A 19,084-nucleotide genomic window follows, 5' to 3' on the forward strand; every position below is an offset into this window, starting at 1 on the left:
GAAGATTCAATATTAACCGGAAGAAAGAATTGTGTTAAAACATTTGAATCCAATCCATCCATGTTCCGTTTAGAAATGCATTTTTTTCCATGAACGAAAATCGGAGCCATGTATGATCTACAACCAATCATCCCCTCCAAGGAGGACCCGGATTCTCTTAACGGAAAGGAAAAAAAGAAAAAAAGAAGTTAGAAAATTTTAAGAAGAAAGGTTTTAAGATTAACCTCTGTCGCATCGTTTGTCATTATCAATTTATCATCGCCACCCCCGGATTTACGTACTCGATCCCTTGCCTGCCGTTGTTTGAATCGATGGCGTTCTGCATTAACCTTCGTTCATATTTTCATTATCGTTCCCGTCATCGGAATCATGGTGATAACCTTAGAGAGTCCTATTGCACGGATGGCCGGCGCTGTCTCAATCGGGACGTACCGGAGTCAATCACAGTCGCAGATGACATCTCCATCCTACAGACCCTAACCGCACCGATTAATTTTTCCGGTAACTCATCCTCGGTCTGTCCTTCACACAAATCCCATATCGATTATTACACTCGTCGCGTATCCCAATGCGAGGTGTAAAATCGTGCTGGCAATCGCCGAGCTCGCAATGTCAACGTCGATTTCCAAGTAATTAGCTCCTCTATGATAATTACACGTCAAAGCTTTACCTATCAAGCACGCACCATAGTTGCCCACCGTTTTTTTGACGACCCACGGTCCCTCAACAATCCGGTTAACCATCTTGAACCGGTTGATTCCTGAAGGCATCGTCGCCATGAACGAACTGATAAAGTAACGTATCGAAGGGATAGGATCCTCCGTGGCAAAATAAAAAATAGCGCTATAATTATCTTTACTCGGGACCTGGATATTGACGGCAAAAACGAAGGATTTCATAGATTCGCCCTCGGATTGAGCTTTTTTAAGGCTTGAGAAATCGGTTATCGGGACGGAGAGTACGTTTCGAGCTTGGTAGTGGACCTTGAGCCAGTCCATACCGATGGGAGAGAGTAAGTAATCTCCGGCGGGAATCGTAGTGTCTCCGTTGATCGGACCTAGGGTATTCGATGTCTGATTTCTCGGCGGAGCCCTCGTGATCTTGAGTAGTCGGGCACATTATATTTTCTTCTTCTTCTGTTTCTAAGAAAGACGAAGAAAAAGAACTCTTCTTCTCGCCGTTCTTCACCCCCCTTTTAATAGGAAGACAAATTTGAGGCAGAGATCAAAAAGTTGTTTTTTAGTTTTTTGGGAGATGAGCCGGTTGTAAATAAGGAGAGGGGGGAGGTGATGGGAGTGGCGTGATCAAAGGTTGAGGAGAAAGTGCCCCTGGATTCCCCCCAAACTACGATAGTGCCACTTTATTTATGACGGGGCAGGGCACCTGTGAGGCTATTACTATAAATTCTCAGATTTCTAATCCTATAATACTTGAATTTGCAGAGTAATTAAACAAGTTTAATACACTAGCAACACGTCCGTAATTTTAGCCCGTGTGCAACTCCACCAGAAACGATCCACAATTATGGGAAAATCAATAGAGGAAAATATTTTTTATTAGTTAAATTATCATTTTTATTAATATTTATATGTAGCATGGTATATCTTTCATATTTATATATTTATAAATTTAATTTTAATTATAAATATAAATATTTCACAGACAAATAAAAAAAATTCTTTTAAAAAAATTAGTCAAATATGTGGTTAACTTAACATGTAATCAGCTTACCGTTAATCTTTAATTAAGTTAATAGATGGGTGAATAAAACACAATATCAGATAAATATTTAAATACTCAAAGTGATCAGTCAATTTAATAAATATTTTTTTTATGAAAATTATCACGAATTCGTTTGGTATTGTAGAAATTGTCGTAAATCTCAAAATAAATTCTTACGTGTCCTATTGGGCTGAAATGATGGTCCAGGTGATAATCAATTAAGATGAGAGTGGGCCGACCTTTCTTCGACTCTAATCCATTTTTTTTATGTAGAATCCGGAGAAACTACCGTCGGAAGCCAAAATTTGCCGCAGTCGGGAGCCAAATTTGTTTTCGCAGGCCAGCCCTGGATCTCACGGTTCCTTCAACTCTCGTTTTCCTCAAATGAATAGTGTTCACTGACTAAGGTTAATATGGCGCCTGACTTCTTTCGTACTTATTTCTTTGATTGACCCGATGAGGATGCCTTCGCTACTCTCAAACTTCATCGCCGTCTCTTCGCCCGTAAGTGGTGCCATTCTTTCTGTTATTCGTATTTTATCCACTGTTGCTTCCGTCTACATCAGCATAGACAATAATTTGATTTGCAATCTGTTCCGAGCTTAATTTCATTTGATGTTAGTGTACTGTAGTATTTTTGTTTCTGGGGAAAAATAATTGTGAAGCTCCTATTAGAACATCAAGTTGGGCGTTTTCGGAACTTCCCACTAGTCTGATATTAGGTTGGATCGTTATTGTTTCTAACTGGAATAAAGAACATTTTACTCTGTTTGTTTGTTATATATTATTGCAATTTGTCTTTGCGACCTTGTGGAATGTATTTTTTACGTTTACCTTAGCTCAACTTTACATGTTGCAGCTGTACACCATGACAGACCTGTTGGAACTATCTTGTGTCGTTTCAGTTCTTTGCAAGTTCAGATGAAAATTGGAACTGCAAGGATCCCGGACACTAGGCACTCATCATACTTGTTGCATCGAAATGTGTAAGTGCATGGATATTTACCACTTACATTGATGCAATCGCATTCAGCGAATGCTAATGATTAATAATCGTGTTGTGAATGTGGAGCTTCATTAGCGCTTACGTTGTAAGTCATTTGTGCAGGTTTTTTTAAGGGTTTTGTCAGTGTACATGGGGAGAGGCCTTCTGCCGAGTATGCAAAGTTGAGGAAAGAATCTCTGGAAAGTGAGTTCGGGTATAGTTGGAACACACAGCACAAAGTGTCTCTGCCGTCTACAGATTTGGTCCATTTTTAGCTTTGTATAGGGCAGCAATCGTTTCTTTTCATGTATTAAGTTAACCATTTGGCAATTCCTTTTTAGGGACATTAAAGAGCGTGCTGCCAGGTATAATAAGAATTAGATTCTTAACTTGTTTTGTTGAATAACTTGAATTGTTTCTATTATTCATGGATGCATACATATGCACTATATATGGAGCATCTAAAATACTGGACCCTCGGCATAGTCTGGCAAACTTTATGCTAGAAGATTACATGTTTTAAATGTTGCAATTGCATGTTATTTCAACATGGACTTTGTTAAAACTATAGTATCTTTTTAAGAAAAAGCCTTCGTTATCTTTTGGACAGTGCAAACTTATTGCAATTTTTACACTTTCAGTTTCGGGAGACACTAATTCGCTTGGGTCCCTTTTATGTTAAGGCAAGCTACTTTATCTTTGCTTTACCATTTTCTGTATAACTTCTTTATTAAGTTGTTTATTGGGCTTTGTTTGTTCTAGCTTCTTTTACCGGAGTTTGCAAAATGTAGCAAACTTGACCGTTCAATCCTGCCCTTTTGTGAAGTTGAAACCAATTGCATGAAATTTTCATTATGAATCTGAACTCTGAATATTGATGTCAACTTCTGATAAGGACTTTGAAGATTCGATGTTCCTCATAGATGTTTAGGGGTAGACATGCATGCTTATATTTTTTATAGTTTGCTTTGTATCCAAATAAATTCTTCTTCTTTTCATTTTACTTCTAGAAGCAAAAATAGTAGCAAAGAACAAAGTCATACCCATTTTTTTTTATTTTAATCCTCCCGAGTAGAACTTAAACTATTCACCTACTTTTATTTGGGTACACAGCTTGGGCAGGCTCTGAGCACTAGACCAGATATTGCCACCTGTTTATTGCCAAGAGCTTGCTAAGTTACAGGTACACAATCATCTCTGCTACTATAATTTGGGCTCATATCCAGATCTATTCCTTATTAACATTGGCATTGATCTTTGTTCTTTTGTTAATGTCAGGATCAGATTCCCCCATTTCCCACCCATGTTGCAATAAAATCTATTGAAAATGAGCTGGGTACCCCAATTTCAGAATATTTGCTGATATAAGCCCTGAGCCTATTGCAGCTGCATCTATAGGACAGGTGTATAAAGGTCAGACAACCATTTCCGTAAAATTGAAAACATACATTGTGCTCTGCTTTTCATCATATCATTTTCTCATGTCAAAAGTATTCCAGCTTTCTGATAGCACCTTTTTCTGGACTACAGTTTTAATAATTGTAAAGTTGATGTTTGCTTCATTGCTTTAAGTCTTGCAGCTCACCTTCATTCTGGAGAACTTGTAGCTGTTAAAGTACAGAGGCCTGGTATGTCACTCTTGTTGACCCTTGATGCATTGTTATTCCATATGATCGGTGGTCAATTAAAGCGATTTGCAAAAGCCCGGAAAGATTTGTTAGTTGCTGTAAATGAAGTGGTGAGTTCTCCATGTTGAGTGTGTAGATATTCCAATAATGTGTACATTTGTATTATAATCAGTTATTATACATGCATTTGTAAATAATATGCACATGTTTTGATCTTCGCAATAGAGGTGCCTAGCATCTGGATTTTATGATTTGCTATTATGTGTACAATGTAGCTCATGTTATTCATTTTCGTATTGTTTTCGTATAGTACCTGCATTTGCATTGTTATCTTTCATTAATGAAATTGTGCATGCTTATGGACATCTTCAGGTCTCTCTTAAATGAACAGGTAAGACACATGTTCGATGAAATCGATTATATCTTGGAGGCAAGAAATGCCGAACGCTTTGCCTCTCTTTATGGTGACTGTCCTAGTAAGTACTATATAATTGTGTGTGGACCCTAGGGTTCATGTTAAGTAATTTTTAAGTGATCAAATGATATGGAATATATATTGAATTTTTAGGCTTCTTCAAGAGTAAACCTATGAAAGGGGTTAACTTGTGACACTTGACTGGCATCATCTTTCGTGTGTCATTGGTTGTTTAATCTGTTTAGTATTCTGAGGGGTTCAACTTCACAGCTCACTTTAAAGGAGGAAAAGTTTCAAGGGTAGATGTTGGAGTGTAGTTTTATAGTGAAAAAATGTTACATGATTGCATGGAACTGTTGCCACAGCATGCTTTTGTATTTGATCCTGTTAGTATAAGCTTTTGCTGCACTTTGTTTTAATGATTTATAAGTGGTTATTTATATCTATACAAATTCCTTATGAGTACAGGCCATGGTCAACTTGTGATGAAATGCTAAAGACGGGACTACCACAAAACCAAAATTGCAAGGGGAATAAAGTGCCAAAAATATATTGGGACTTGACACGAAAAGCTGTGCTTACATGGAATGGGTAGATGGAATTAAGCTTACGGACGAAACTGCCTTGAAGGAGGCATGTCTGAACCAAAGGGAATTGATTGACCAGGTTTAATTCATTGTTTTGTGTGAGCTTTTGGCCATTCAGTAGTCTTAGTTTTGCTCCTTTTATATGTTGTAGCTTGTTTAATCTGACTTTACCCACCTGTTCATGGGATGTTAGGGATTATACTGCTCTTTGAGACAATTGCTTGAGGTTGGGTTTTTCCATGCTGATCCACATCCAGAAACCTTTTTGCAACAAGCAGTGGCTCCCTTGCATTTAGACTTTGGGATGATGGGGGATATCCCTCGCCATTACCGTGTAGGACTTATCCAAGTGGTAAGAGATCAAGTGCCATTTTATTGATAATTATACCAGGTTGCTGCTTTAATATCGTCATGGTAGTCATGACAGGTCCTCTATGCATGTCGTTAGTTTTTCATGATATGATGGTCTGGATAAATCAAGATTACATTCACCATTGAAAAGCAATTAGGGCATAAGCTCTCATGAAGCTATATATTATTTCAAAACTGGAGTTTCATCTTTTTCCTCTAACTCTTGAGCAGAAAACTTTTTTATTATATTTTATTTTATTAAAGATGACTCACTAGTGCTTTCATCACATGTGCAAGTTTATAGTGCTATTTTATTCATGTTGATGTGATAAAAATATGGAATGAATAAAACAATAGTTATTAACCTAGGCTCTAGCCTCTAAGTAGTTTTACCTATTTAGTGGTTACTATTTCGTGCATAATTGATTCTTATAGCCTCTAAGTAGTCATTACCTGGTTAGTGCTTGCATCACATATCATAAGCCTCCTTTTGCATAATTGATTTTAGAGCTTGTTTTATTATTTTGTAATCCACGTTTTTCATTTTTTCATGTTTGTTATTTTATATATGAAGAATGTTGATGTTGAGTTTTGCTAGTTATTTCCATGAGGTTGTGTTCGTGTTGATAAGTTCTTGCTTCTCTCAGCTTGTGCACTTTGTTAACCGTGACTCTCTGGGATTGGCAAATGACTTTCATTCTTTGGGATTTATTCCTGAAGGAGTTGACATACAATCTGTGGCAGATACATTACAGACGTCGTTTCGACAAGGGTACTCGACAATCTCAAGACTTCCAGTTTTTGCTGTAGTCGCCTTACCTTATTATTGAGATAGCCTCTAAGTAGTTGTTACCTATTTAGTGGTTACTATTTCGTGCATAATTGATTCTTATAGCCTCTAAGTATCATTACCTGGTTAGTGCTTGCATCACATATCATAAGCCTCCTTTTGCATAATTGATTTAGAGCTTGTTTTATTATTTGTAATCCACGTTTTTCATTTTTTCATGTTTGTTATTTTATATATGAAGAATGTTGATGTTGAGTTTTGCTAGTTATTTCCATGAGGTTGTGTTCGTGTTGATAAGTTCTTGCTTCTCTCAGCTTGTGCACTTTGTTAACCGTGACTCTCTGGGATTGGCAAATGACTTTCATTCTTTGGGATTTATTCCTGAAGGAGTTGACATACAATCTGTGGCAGATACATTACAGACGTCGTTCGACAAGGGTACTCGACAATCTCAAGACTTCCAGGTTTTTGCTGTAGTCGCCTTACCTTATTATTGAGATCCATCTCTTGGCAAGTAGATTTAATACACTACAAATTCCACTCTTGTAGATTGAGTAGTTCTAGAATTTGTCCATTATAATTGTTAAGTTGCATGACAGCTCCTATAACCCTTTTTTCCCACTGCTGGTCACTTGTCTGGTCCATGTTGTAATTTGTCTTTACTATTTAGAAGTGAAAGCATGACACCTGTAATTTCTTTCTGTTTCTTTGGATTACAGAATATAATGAACCAGTTATATGATGTCATGTATGATTTAACTTCTCTCTACCGCCGGACTATGCTTTAGTGGTAAGCTCTTGGTTCGCTGGAAGGAACAGCAAAAGTTCTTGATCCTGATTTCAAAGTTGTTGAAAGTGCATACCCTTTTGTGATTGGGCTTTTGGCTGATCCAAATCCTGATATGAGAAAAATTTAAGGGAACTTCTCATCTGTAATAATGGATCCATTAGGTGGAACCGCCTAGAGCGCTTGGTAGGCTCTCTCTCTTTGTTTTAGAAATGCAGACTAGTCCATATGTAAGGACAATTTCTATTTGAGTTCACAATCCGTCTTCATACTGTTAATGACCGTGTTCATCCATGCCATAGCGCCATATCAGAACAGGCATCCGAATTGTCTGAGGAGCCTACTAAGGCAGACGATAAAGGTTTTGCATCCCTTGGGATGGAATCATTTGATATGCGTTCTGTTGTTGCAAGCCACAGAAGATCTCCTGCTTTTCACTCTATCTGAAAAGGGTCACTAGTTCGGGTCTTCCTCCTGCGCGATATAATTAGTGCAGCAGATTATTCCTACAGGATAAGTCATGGGTTGTAGAGTAGATGCTGAAAGTAAAGCAGGAAAACACAAAACCAGAGGTTTGATGTCGTCTGATTAAAATCCCAAACCTGAAAGTAAAAGCTTCAATTAACATAAACGAGCTTGTGTTTAATACGTGTTTGGTTTGGTGTAATATTGCAGACCATACAATTCGGACAAGTCATAAGTGGTTTGGATCACTCCGTGCAGACAAGAGTCATAAGTGGGTTTGGATCACTCCGTGCAGCGGTGAAGTTGGCCCCAGAGGTATGGACGCCAATGTTCATCCGCTTAGCATTGAACCCACAAACCCATAGCTTTTTAGCAGACTTGATATCAGCCTTGATGATGCGGCTCAACAACAAAGTTCCAGAGACTTTCTGGCTCTGTATGTCTACCCAGATACACAGATGGGCAAAAGCCCAAAGATCACATAATCCATAGGACAGGGAGTGAAGAATTCTGAGATTAGGTTGTTATTCCATTATTTTAATTAAATTAGGCGTCCGCTATGTACTTCCATTGACAACTGATGCCACGGCATCAGAAGGATAATGTAATTAATTTGTAAAGAAAAGAACTGGGTATAAGATACTGTAGGCTCCGTTGGTTGCACGTATTCCGTTTTATGGAAAAGACTTCCCCTTTTTCTGGTGTTTGGTTTGGAAAAATGAATTGCAGTCGAAGGAAAACCAATTACGGTCAAAGGGAAAAAGGGTTGGAAACACGGGCAAACAACTTACCGAAAAAATTTGTGCAAGTCATTTCCTCTTTCACGGCTTCTTTCAATTTCTCCAAATGCTTCAACCAAGACTTACACAGTTCACAATGTTCACCCATTCATCAGTAATCGGCTCTTCTCATCGGATTCTCACGGGTTCACATCATCACCCTAAAGCTTCTCACGGTTCTCTTTATTTTCCCCAAATCCTTCAGCCTAGATTTACACAGTTCACCATCACACCCATTCATTGGCAATCTACTCTTCCCCTCCCAGTTTTCTTCCTCTCGGATTCTCACGTGTTCCCATCGTTAACCCTATGTTATTTTTTTTGTGCTTCAAACATTGTCATTTATATTCTTTAGATTGTAGAAAGTATTATAATTTTCTTTCTTTTTCTTGAAAAATATGTAGAACTATATAAACTTACAGCATTTTTTTGTGACAGCAGTAAATGAAACACCTTAGACTGATAAGATGCTTGAAAAATCCTTTTAATTTAACCTCTTTAAGATGATGTATTTTGCTTTTGCTCACTTACTTTGAACTAGAATTGAAGTCTTGTTCATTAGAATTACATACTTTATTCATTGTATCTGTCACACCCCAATATGGGTTATATTCTTTTTAAAATATTGAAAATGAATAACCACGAGTGGGAAGAATTATTCAACAACTACAATTATTATTTTTATAATATGTAAATTAGAAAATCACACAATGGAAGATTTTTAAGAGATAGACCGATTGTAAAATAAGAAAAGGGAGATTAGAAAGCCAAGCCAGAAACCCCATCAACTCATCGAATTTTCAAGTGTTTCTTAAGATCAAGGTTAAGGACTTGGAGACTGGAGCATGTTTGGCCACGAATTCAAGATGGGATCAGAGATAAAAATCTAGGTTTCAAAAAAGAAGATTTGGGATCTGGGCATGAACTGGGGGGAGATCGAGCTCAGAACCGAATGGATAATCGGGATAACCTTCCACCCGCGCCTTGGTTGCATACTTGAGAGAAGGATTTCATGTCGTTTGATGATAAACTCGTTTGAGAACTAAGCTTAACTCGTCGTCAACCAGTCTCGACATGAAGATAACAGAACCGTAACTCTTCAAGTTTTTCTAGAATTGAAAACCCAGACAAAAACCGACTATAGATACTGCTCTAGAGCTGATCTGTTTGTTTTGAACACTGCTGTGCTGGGAATGGCTGGATGTTGTTCTTAAAGAAAATGTTCACGTGTTTTGCCTAAGGTGTTGTGGTGGATCCATGAAATGCGAGGTAATTACTTCAAATTAGACTATGTAAAGCATCTTCTTTTTGTAGTTGGTGTTATGATTGATTCGTATGTTACAACTGAATACTAAAGAATAGGACTCAGGAACGTTTGAAGAAATAACAAGGAACTGATGCAAGTTGCAGAAGATAGTGTGCTAAAAGGGTTTTACGTGAACATGTTCGTGAATCTCTTGGAGTGCTCAATGAGGATTTACTCTTTGCCTTAATAAATGAAATTGAAATATGGGAAATGAAGTATGATTCCAACAGGAAAATCACGTGGATGGTGACTTAAAAAAATAAAGGGGAAATCGCATCATGGTTCTCAAGGTTTGGTAAGAATTTGGTCTTGTCTCACAGTTTCCTTAGTTTTTGTTTATGGCCATAGTGAAAATTAATTCGGTTCAGTCCCTAATTTTAATGATTAATTTTAAGTAACCCCACAAGTATTCGATTATACTAATTGAGTTTTCAATTATTATTTCAATTCTAATAAGTTATCTTTATTTAAGGAAAATTATTTGGATACGAGTTAGTAATTTTAATGGTCTAGATCGAGGGAAAATATTGGAAGTTGAATCAAATATCGAGGGCGTTCGAATAGAATTTAAATGGTCGACCAGTATAGCACGGAAAATCAAGGTAATACTTTACTACCTCTTTATGCTTTATGGAACATGTTGATATCGGTAAATGCATGAATAAATAATGTTGATCACTTTTGTGGAGTTGAATAATTTATACACTTGATATGAATGTGTAGAAATTCTGGAACTATACGGATCGAATGACTATAAGAGATTGATAATTGTTAGATAAATTACAAGTTTTGATTGGTGATAAAGAAATCAGCTCTGGGTTTGTAACTTAAATTTTATATCATCAAGGGTTAAATGTTAAAGGTACTTGGATGAAAAATTATGAGAATACTCCGATATGGTAAAATTACAAAATTACCCTTATGTTGGAAAACGATAAGAATTGTTTCTGGAAGTTGATTAGTAAATCTGAAAAGACATATTGATCTGATAAAACTACTTATGTGCATAAGAAATGCTAGTTTTGTATAGGAATACGAATAACCGGTTTTTAAAACCAAGAGGGTTTGTGCAATATTGAATTCTATTAAGGAATTATTTCAAGATAAGAGAATGTTCGAGAAAGCAATTGATCATAGGATCTCTAAATTATATAATTATTTTCGTTAAGAGCTAATATTGAAATTATCTGGTTAAGGAATTACGAAAATGCCCTTGAGAAATAAAATAGTCTGAATTGACCCTAAATGAGAGAGTACTTTAAGGATTTATACTTAACTCGATTAAGTACGAATTTAATTGCTAAGATCCTGTCTTTGTACGGAAAATTTATAATATTCCGTTTGTAAAATCTGAGAAGACACTTGACCCGAAAATATTCGAATAAGGAGTATATACTTAAAGAGTAATTTATCGAAGGTATTCTGCTGACAGAATTGTTCGAAAGGACTGAAGTAAATGATAAGATTGAATTAAATAATAAGACCGGATGGAAGGAAAATGATTGAAATATTCTAGAATTATAAAATAACCAAATTACCCCTGGAATGGAAATGACTCAAGAATGTCACCAAGCTCAGGAATGAATGGATATACTCAAGCTTTGAAATGAATAGAAAAATGTTGCACCAAAATGACCAAAATGCCCTTTGACCTAGAATAAGTAATATCTTGGATTAATTAAGAATCCAAATAAACATGGATGTTGAGCTAAGTAAAAGTTGTGGAACACAACTTAAGTGATCAACCAACGTTAGTACTCATTATCTGAATGATATAAGTATCACTTGAATGTTTGTTCATCTTCTCAAATTTGGATCGATGATAATTCTGGAAGTACTTGGCTCAGCTCAACTCTAGAGCGCATACAGTACTAATAAGTGGGTATTCGTTAGTCAAATCAACCACGAATACCAGAATGACTTTATTATATGAATAAATTGAAATGAAATGAAGTACAACGTATTTGAAATTCAGAAACGTAAATATTCTGGAAACTTTAAAGTAATCGGGATAGACTTGCTTACCAAACGAACTAAGTAACATCAATGACTAAGGATTAAATAGGTGATTTGATGAGTTTGGAAACACTGTTGAACTTACATGATGATTGTCATTATGGGTTATGAGCCAGGATCAAGTACGTCAGTATTTCCTGATATGTTGAAACGTGGAAATGAAATAAAACCGTTGGAAGATTATCAGTGGTGATTATGGGGATGATCTATGGATATGCATTATGGTATTAAGAGTGAATACACTTGAAGGATAATGAATTGACTTGTTGACATGCATTAGTTGAGAGTTGTAACTCGAGTTGTTTGATAATATGATCGATAGTCGTAGATTGTAAATGACTTGAATCTTCGATTCTATATTTCATCTAAAATCACTTCGGTCATGTTAAAAAAACAAGTAACGCAGAAGGAAAGATTGTGAATATCTCATTTGGTTCAATGGGCTGAAATCCTATGAATTCAAAGTATATTCCTGAATACCCTGATGTTTGGGTAATGGAATCACTCGCAGTAAATCTGAATTTAGAATATTATGTATAAAGGTTCCTGAACGTTTTCCTAATGCACCGAAATATAGTGGGATTCTAATGTATCAACCTTAAATGTCTGGCTAGATCGGTTAGTAATCGATTCTCTTCAATAGGACCTTGTTCCTGGAATTCGATCAAATTTCATAAGTTTCATGTTATCCAAAATGATAACTACAATGGCCTCTGAAAATACTTGGAATCTCTAGGTGTTCCCTAATTATTACTGAACTGTTTTATGGTTTTAATATGAGATACACTGAGTTCTTTGGTTATTGTTTTATTGATGCACCAATTTCATGTGATGATTTATGGAATTTGTGTCACGATGCAATTGAACTTTTGGATTGAATTACAATAGTATAGCTCTGATCAAGCTAATAAACAGAATGGGCCTAATTTGACTCTTGGGGCCCCAAGATACATTAGTTGGCTTCCCTTGCTGTGTGCTTAGGGTAAGCTATATGGACTTGGACTTATGGCTTAAGGATACAAGCTATAAAGCTTATCCTTAGGTTGGCTTTCTTTTTGCTGTTGCTTAGAGTAAGCTATATGGAAATAGTTTTGGAAATTACTGATGGTGTACAAGAAAAAAGTTTAAACTATGATTTTCAAAAGTTAAATTTCATTATGATTTTGAGATTTATTGAACTATCATTTGATAAGTGTACCTATGATTTATTATACTGTTGGAACACTAACATCCTATTCGATCTCCTGAAAATGTCATACTTTGAAAGGTTTCTTATGAACTGAGATTCATGGCTTCTACTCGATGAACTTCTAAGGGAACCCCAATTATTCTGCAAACTGGTATAGTATGATTCAATAAGGAAATTATATGGCTTTCCATTATCTACATGTCATGTAGCATCATCTGGTAGTTCTGTTTACTGAGCTTTCCGAAGCTCACTCTATTACTCAACATTGCAGGTTAAAAGAATGTACCAGTGCACTATCGACATCAGTAATGTAGTTCTTCCGGCGTTGCTTGCAGAGAATGGTACTGTGATTAGGGGGCATGTGAATTGTATTTTTTTATATTTGAGTTTGAAAAACCTTTTATTTCTGAATAATAATAAATCATTTATGATTTTACATGTTTTAAGAAATTTAAATTTTCTGCTATTTTACAATGGATCGCTCTGATGGCCCTAATGTGACAACCCAGATCAGATCGGGTTATCTGCATCGGTCTGGGGGTTACAGTATCCAGCAAAAGGTAGTATTATATTACACACTTCAGTGTTTTTCTTCTTAGTTTTAATTGATGTGCATTGTTTATGATGTGTAATGTTCGTTAATTGATATGATTGAATTCATAAATTTATTATAAACTCAAGACGAGTAAAAATCTTACTTTGCCTTCGAGTTAGATGGATGTGTATGGAACATTATTATTTTTATGATCGATTGATTTTAAATTAAGACGAAGGGACGTACGTACTCTCACTTGTATGCTTCAACGTTCAATCATCTATCTAAAACCACTGGGTAGTGGGGTTGACTTAGTCTTTTTCTTCAATTATTAGTTCTTCTGGTTTTACAACGAAGAACAAACCAGATCCAACTGGTAAGCTAACAGATACGGAAACAGAATCATTTTCTCTCTCTAAAACCGAATGCTAATCTCCAATTTGGAAGTCTCGTCTTTTCTTCCCTATAAAAATCTTACTCTCTCACCCCTACAATCTGAAAACCAGAGAAGCAAAGCAATATGGAAGCAAAATAAAGAAGTAAATGGTGTTGAATCCTTTTTTATTCTTATTGTTTTAAAATGGTAAAACAAAAAAAGAAGTGTTTGCTTATCTTTCATTCGGTCACATCGGTCACGTTTCAGGGAGGTGAAGAGTCGAAGGGTCTCGCTGTTTTAGAGTTAAGAGACCTGGGCCGATACCATCAGCATTTCACCGGAGAGTTTCAAGTTCGATTGGTTGAGTCCTCAGATTTGTTCAGACGGGAAGAATCGTCGTCATCCAAGTTTATCACTGAAAAACATTCAGCCCAGCAAGCACATCCAAAACCCATTCACCGCTCCCTGCCTTTTCTTGCAAACCATTAAAAAAACATCCAAAACCCATTTCCGTGCATGGCCATACGACTTCACCCGCGATAGATGGAGCATCTTTTAAGTCAAGTTCCATCGTAAAACCCGCCATAAAGGGCCGTAGGAGGCGTAGTTGGTGCTATGTTGGTGTTGTTCATGATATTAGCTTATAGGTGAAATTAATAAATTTGGTCCAGGTAACTGTAACCTTTAAGGGTGCGTTTGATTTACGGAATGTAAAATTATCAGTAGGAATAAAATATTATTAGGGAAGATTACTGGAATGTTGTATTTTGTTTTTTGGTTTAAAATAAATGTAAGATTACAATGTTTGGTTTAAAGGAATAAAAGATTATTGGAATATATATTTATCAAATTGTATTATATATTTTTTTTTAATAAGTTGAAATCTACTATAATATTACTATAATTAATTTATATTTTTCTTTAAAAATTTTAAATTCATAAAATTCATATAATTGTTTTTACAAAATTAAAAAATATGTTAATGAAAGGGTAAAATTTTTAACCCCTGAACTTCATATAAAATTTTAATTAGATTTTTTTTGTAAATCTAAAATAGTTTAAGGATAAATTTTTAATTTAACTTTAGTAGAATTTTTATTATTTAACTACAGAAGAAGGATATTTTTGGGAGAAAAAATTTAAAGATATTTTAGTCCAAAACGTCAGTAATATAACAATACCTAAGGGAAGGGAAGCAATCACATTCCCGGTAATATACCCCAAAAAATCTACTATTGGTAATAAAAGATTACCGGGAGCTGGGAATGTTGGCCAACCAAACGGGGGAATGAGTAAGCGTTAGACTTTTATTTATTGAATTGGATAATTGATATGTTCGCCTCCTGTTAAGTTCTTATTTGGTTATGCTTATTCAAGGCTTTATTTAACATGTTATGCACGAGAGTAAGACCTTCAGATCTATGCATTCCAATTTCGGTTTTAAGTTGGCTCTGGAATTTTTTTTTTTATTTCTTTGCAGGTTATAATTCATAGTTGGTTCAATTTTAATATGGTCCTCCAAGCCTGAAGACTGTTTTTTCCTAATAATCTATTAATCGGATACATGTTTTTGCTATTTCCTGGTTTGGATACAAGGCGTCAAAATCTTTGATAAACTCCATCCATAATATGGGATATCTGAATTTGGTTTTGCAATCTTCTAGCCAGGTTCATGAAGATCGACTTGTATGTGGCAGGGGCCTTAGGTTGCTGCTTGTTCTTCTTCTGTCATTATTGATACTTTTATCTAAAATTTTGTTGGATTGATGCTCTTCTTTGCTTTGCAAATTACTACCTTTTCCCCCTAAATTCCATATGGTTCAACACCATATTTACCGTTTTGTATGATGCGAGGAAACCAGCTACGAGATCTTTGATATGTCATTTACGAAGCATGCAATGTTGGTAATTTTTCTCGTCATCACAAAATGACGTAACTTGAGTTAATTACATTCTTTATGGGTAAAGACTTTTGTCGTGTTGCCTGTATTACTGCGACGAGTTAAAATTCTTATTTCTATTGTGGCTGAAAATTATCTCTGTAGGAACTTGGAGAGTGGGAGGTGTTCTTGCAGTTTCTCGTGCATTTGGTGGCAGGCACTTAAAGCAGTATGTTGTTGCTGATCCGGAAACTGAGGTCTGGTTGGAAGACTTCGTTGAAATAAGCTTGTGTTCCTCAGATGTAAATCATACATCATAATTAATAGAAATCTCTAATGACAAACCCTGCATGAAAACTCTATAGGATTCCAGATGATTTTCATTTTGTACTAGGATTCCTATTGGTTTTTTTAGCGTTTTGTAAAATCTGATATCACTTCTTGAGGTTGCAGGAGGAAAAAGTTGACAACTCTCTTGAGTTCCTTATCCTTGCAAGTGATGGACTGTGGGATGTTGTATCAAATGAGGTAGGGAAAAGTTTGTTTACTTAAAGCCTTGTCGTTGACGAAAATTAGTTAATAGCTGCATCTTTGTCTTCGATCAGGAGGCGGTGGCAATGGTAAAGCCAAACAGGATCCTTAGCAAGCAGCAAAGCAGCTGATGCAAGAGGCATCCCAGAGAGGTAGCTCAGATAACATTACTTGTTGTGGTCCGTTTCTTGGTCAATCAAGGAGGTTCTTCTCGCAATCCTTCTGCCAATGGAGGAGGTTCTCCCATTCTCCTTGGTAATGTTCTTCCATTCAAGGCGGTTCTTCTTGCAATGTTTCTTTCATTCAAGAAGTTCTCCTCTCCGTCCTCGCAATGTTGCTTCCCTTCAACTGGGTTCTCCTCGCAATGTTTCTGCATTCAAGTAGGTTCTCCTCGCATTGTTTCTGCCAATCAAGTAGGTTCCTCGCATTGTTACTTCCATTCGAGGAGTTCTCCTTTCAATGTTTCTGCCATTCGAGGAGGTTCTCCTTGCAATGTTTCTTCCATTTGAGGAGGTTCTCCTTTTTCTCCTCGCAATGTTTCTGCCAATCAAGTTGGTTTCCTCGCAATGTTTCTGCCAATCAAGGCGGCTCTTCTAGCAGTGTTTCAGCGTAAGCAAAGCATAACCCTTGCAACAACCCATGGTTTTAGGTTCTGATTGAAAACCGAGGTTAAATGAACTTCAATAGTAGGCCTATAAACGAACCGAAAGCACACGAACGGAGATATGTTCATGTTCGTTCATTTAATAAATAAACGAACATAAACGAACACGGACATAAACGAACAAAAAATCTTTATTCATGTTCGTTCATTAAGAAATATAGCTTGTTCATGTTCGTTCATTTAATAAATAAACGAACACAAACGAACGAACATAAACGAACACAAACGAACAAACACAAACAAACAATAAACGAACAACATAAACACAAAAAAAACTTATTCGAACACAACAAAAACTAATGTAAAAAAAATAAGCAACAAGAATAACAACTTAAAATTCAATAATAATCTGCAACTTTAGAGTTAATTTTTCGAATACGATAAAAAATACATCATAAGCTATATCAACATAATAAAGTATAAAGTTAATTGTTCAACAAAACAATCTTCTTGAAATCTAAACAACTTCAATAATCTTCGTAATATATTCAACTTGCCCTCTGTTCGAACATAAATGAACGAACATAAACGAACATAATCAAACGTTCACGAACGTAAATGAACGAACGAGCCCTTTGTTATGTTCATTCATTTAATTAAACGAACGTAAAATCTTATTTATGTTCATTCATTTAAATAAATAACATAAATGAACTTCTCATAGTACATTCACTTAACGTTTAATTCATTTAAGGCCTATCCAATAGTAGCTAGTTAAAGAAACTATAGAGCACGGATATTTATAAAGATAGTAAGACGTAAAAAAAAAAGGTGTGTCGGCTACTGATGTACGTTACATCTGTTACAGATTTAATCAAAATCTCATTCCATCTCTAATTTTATATTTCCCCCAAAATCGATGAATTCCGTAAACTGTCACCGTAACAAAGTTCTCTCTTCCCCCCCCCCCTTCTCTTTATCTAAAAAACCCAGAAAAAGGACATGATAACTGATACCAAGCATGTGCTAATACGACAACAATTGACAAGAAACCACCAAATGGCTTTTGAATGGCACATAAATGGGTGGTGTAATGCGTATGCAGAGAGCAGAACGTTGAATAGACCACTTGGAAAAAAAGCAGCAACGTGATAAAAAGCTACAACGGGAAGTAACCTTAAGGCCTTATCTTCGTAAAGACCCAATGACTCGGGGTACAAAACGGAGTGAAGAGATGAACAATGCCAGCCATTTGTTACAAAGTTAACAATAATTGGTACACGCTACTTAATTTGAATAAATAAGAATAAATTTCATCATAAATCACATTTTTTCATCAATTATGAATTGATAGTTAAATAGATTTAAATTTCTTAAACAAAAATTAAAGGCAAAATGGTGATGTAATAAACTCAATTTATTATTTTTATCCCTATTGTATTTTCGCATCAATTTAATTTTTAATATTCCTCATCATCCTATAATCTCATCCTTAACTTAAAATCTTAAATTATACATTTTAAACCTTAAAATATAACCCTAATTTTTAAATTCAGATAGAATATAAAATGATACAATTGAATAATTTATTTTAAAGGTTAAATTGATGCAAAAATCATAAATTTGATACGAGTAACCCTTACGCCTTCACAAGATTCAACCAGAATTAATCAACTAATAAACTTAATACGAATGATAACTGCAGTTATGATGGAAGGATTGTCTCAAAGAGAGTGAAAATCAACAGCTAGTATTTCCCTTTTTCTCTTCGACCATGTTACGTTCATCTCTCTATTTCCTCTTGCTAATTAGAGTTTAAGACAAATGAAACAGTCCCAACAATTTGAAGGAAAAAGAAATGGACGTTAAACAGCATGAAGTTGGGAGAAAAAAAGGGGTTTTCTTAGCCTGTTCCAACAATCAAGTGCTCACGAATATTTTTATAAACCCCCAATGCTCCAATGGAGTGATAGATTTTGATACCCACCTTTAAAAAATTCATTAAATCACCATCATATCATCATTCATGGTTTCGTTTAAACCTAAACAGAAAGCAGGTGGAATAAAAAAAGGAGCGCTGGTTACAACAGAAAGAAAAACTGTACAACCAATGGTAAAGATAAGTGGCTGGATTACAC

General features: G+C 35.6%; 2 pseudogenes; one reads left to right on the plus strand and one right to left on the minus strand.

Annotated features, from left to right (window-relative positions):
• Positions 1 to 335: 335 nt before the first annotated feature.
• Positions 336 to 1,718, minus strand: LOC120194229 (annotated as a pseudogene).
• Positions 1,719 to 2,704: 986 nt separating this feature from the next.
• On the plus strand, positions 2,705 to 16,962 carry LOC120194231 (annotated as a pseudogene).
• Positions 16,963 to 19,084: the final 2,122 nt, after the last annotated feature.

Source organism: Hibiscus syriacus, unplaced genomic scaffold (assembly GCF_006381635.1).
Source record: "Hibiscus syriacus cultivar Baekdansim isolate YM2019G1 unplaced genomic scaffold, ASM638163v2 tig00116997_pilon, whole genome shotgun sequence".
Lineage (NCBI taxonomy): Eukaryota > Viridiplantae > Streptophyta > Magnoliopsida > Malvales > Malvaceae > Hibiscus > Hibiscus syriacus.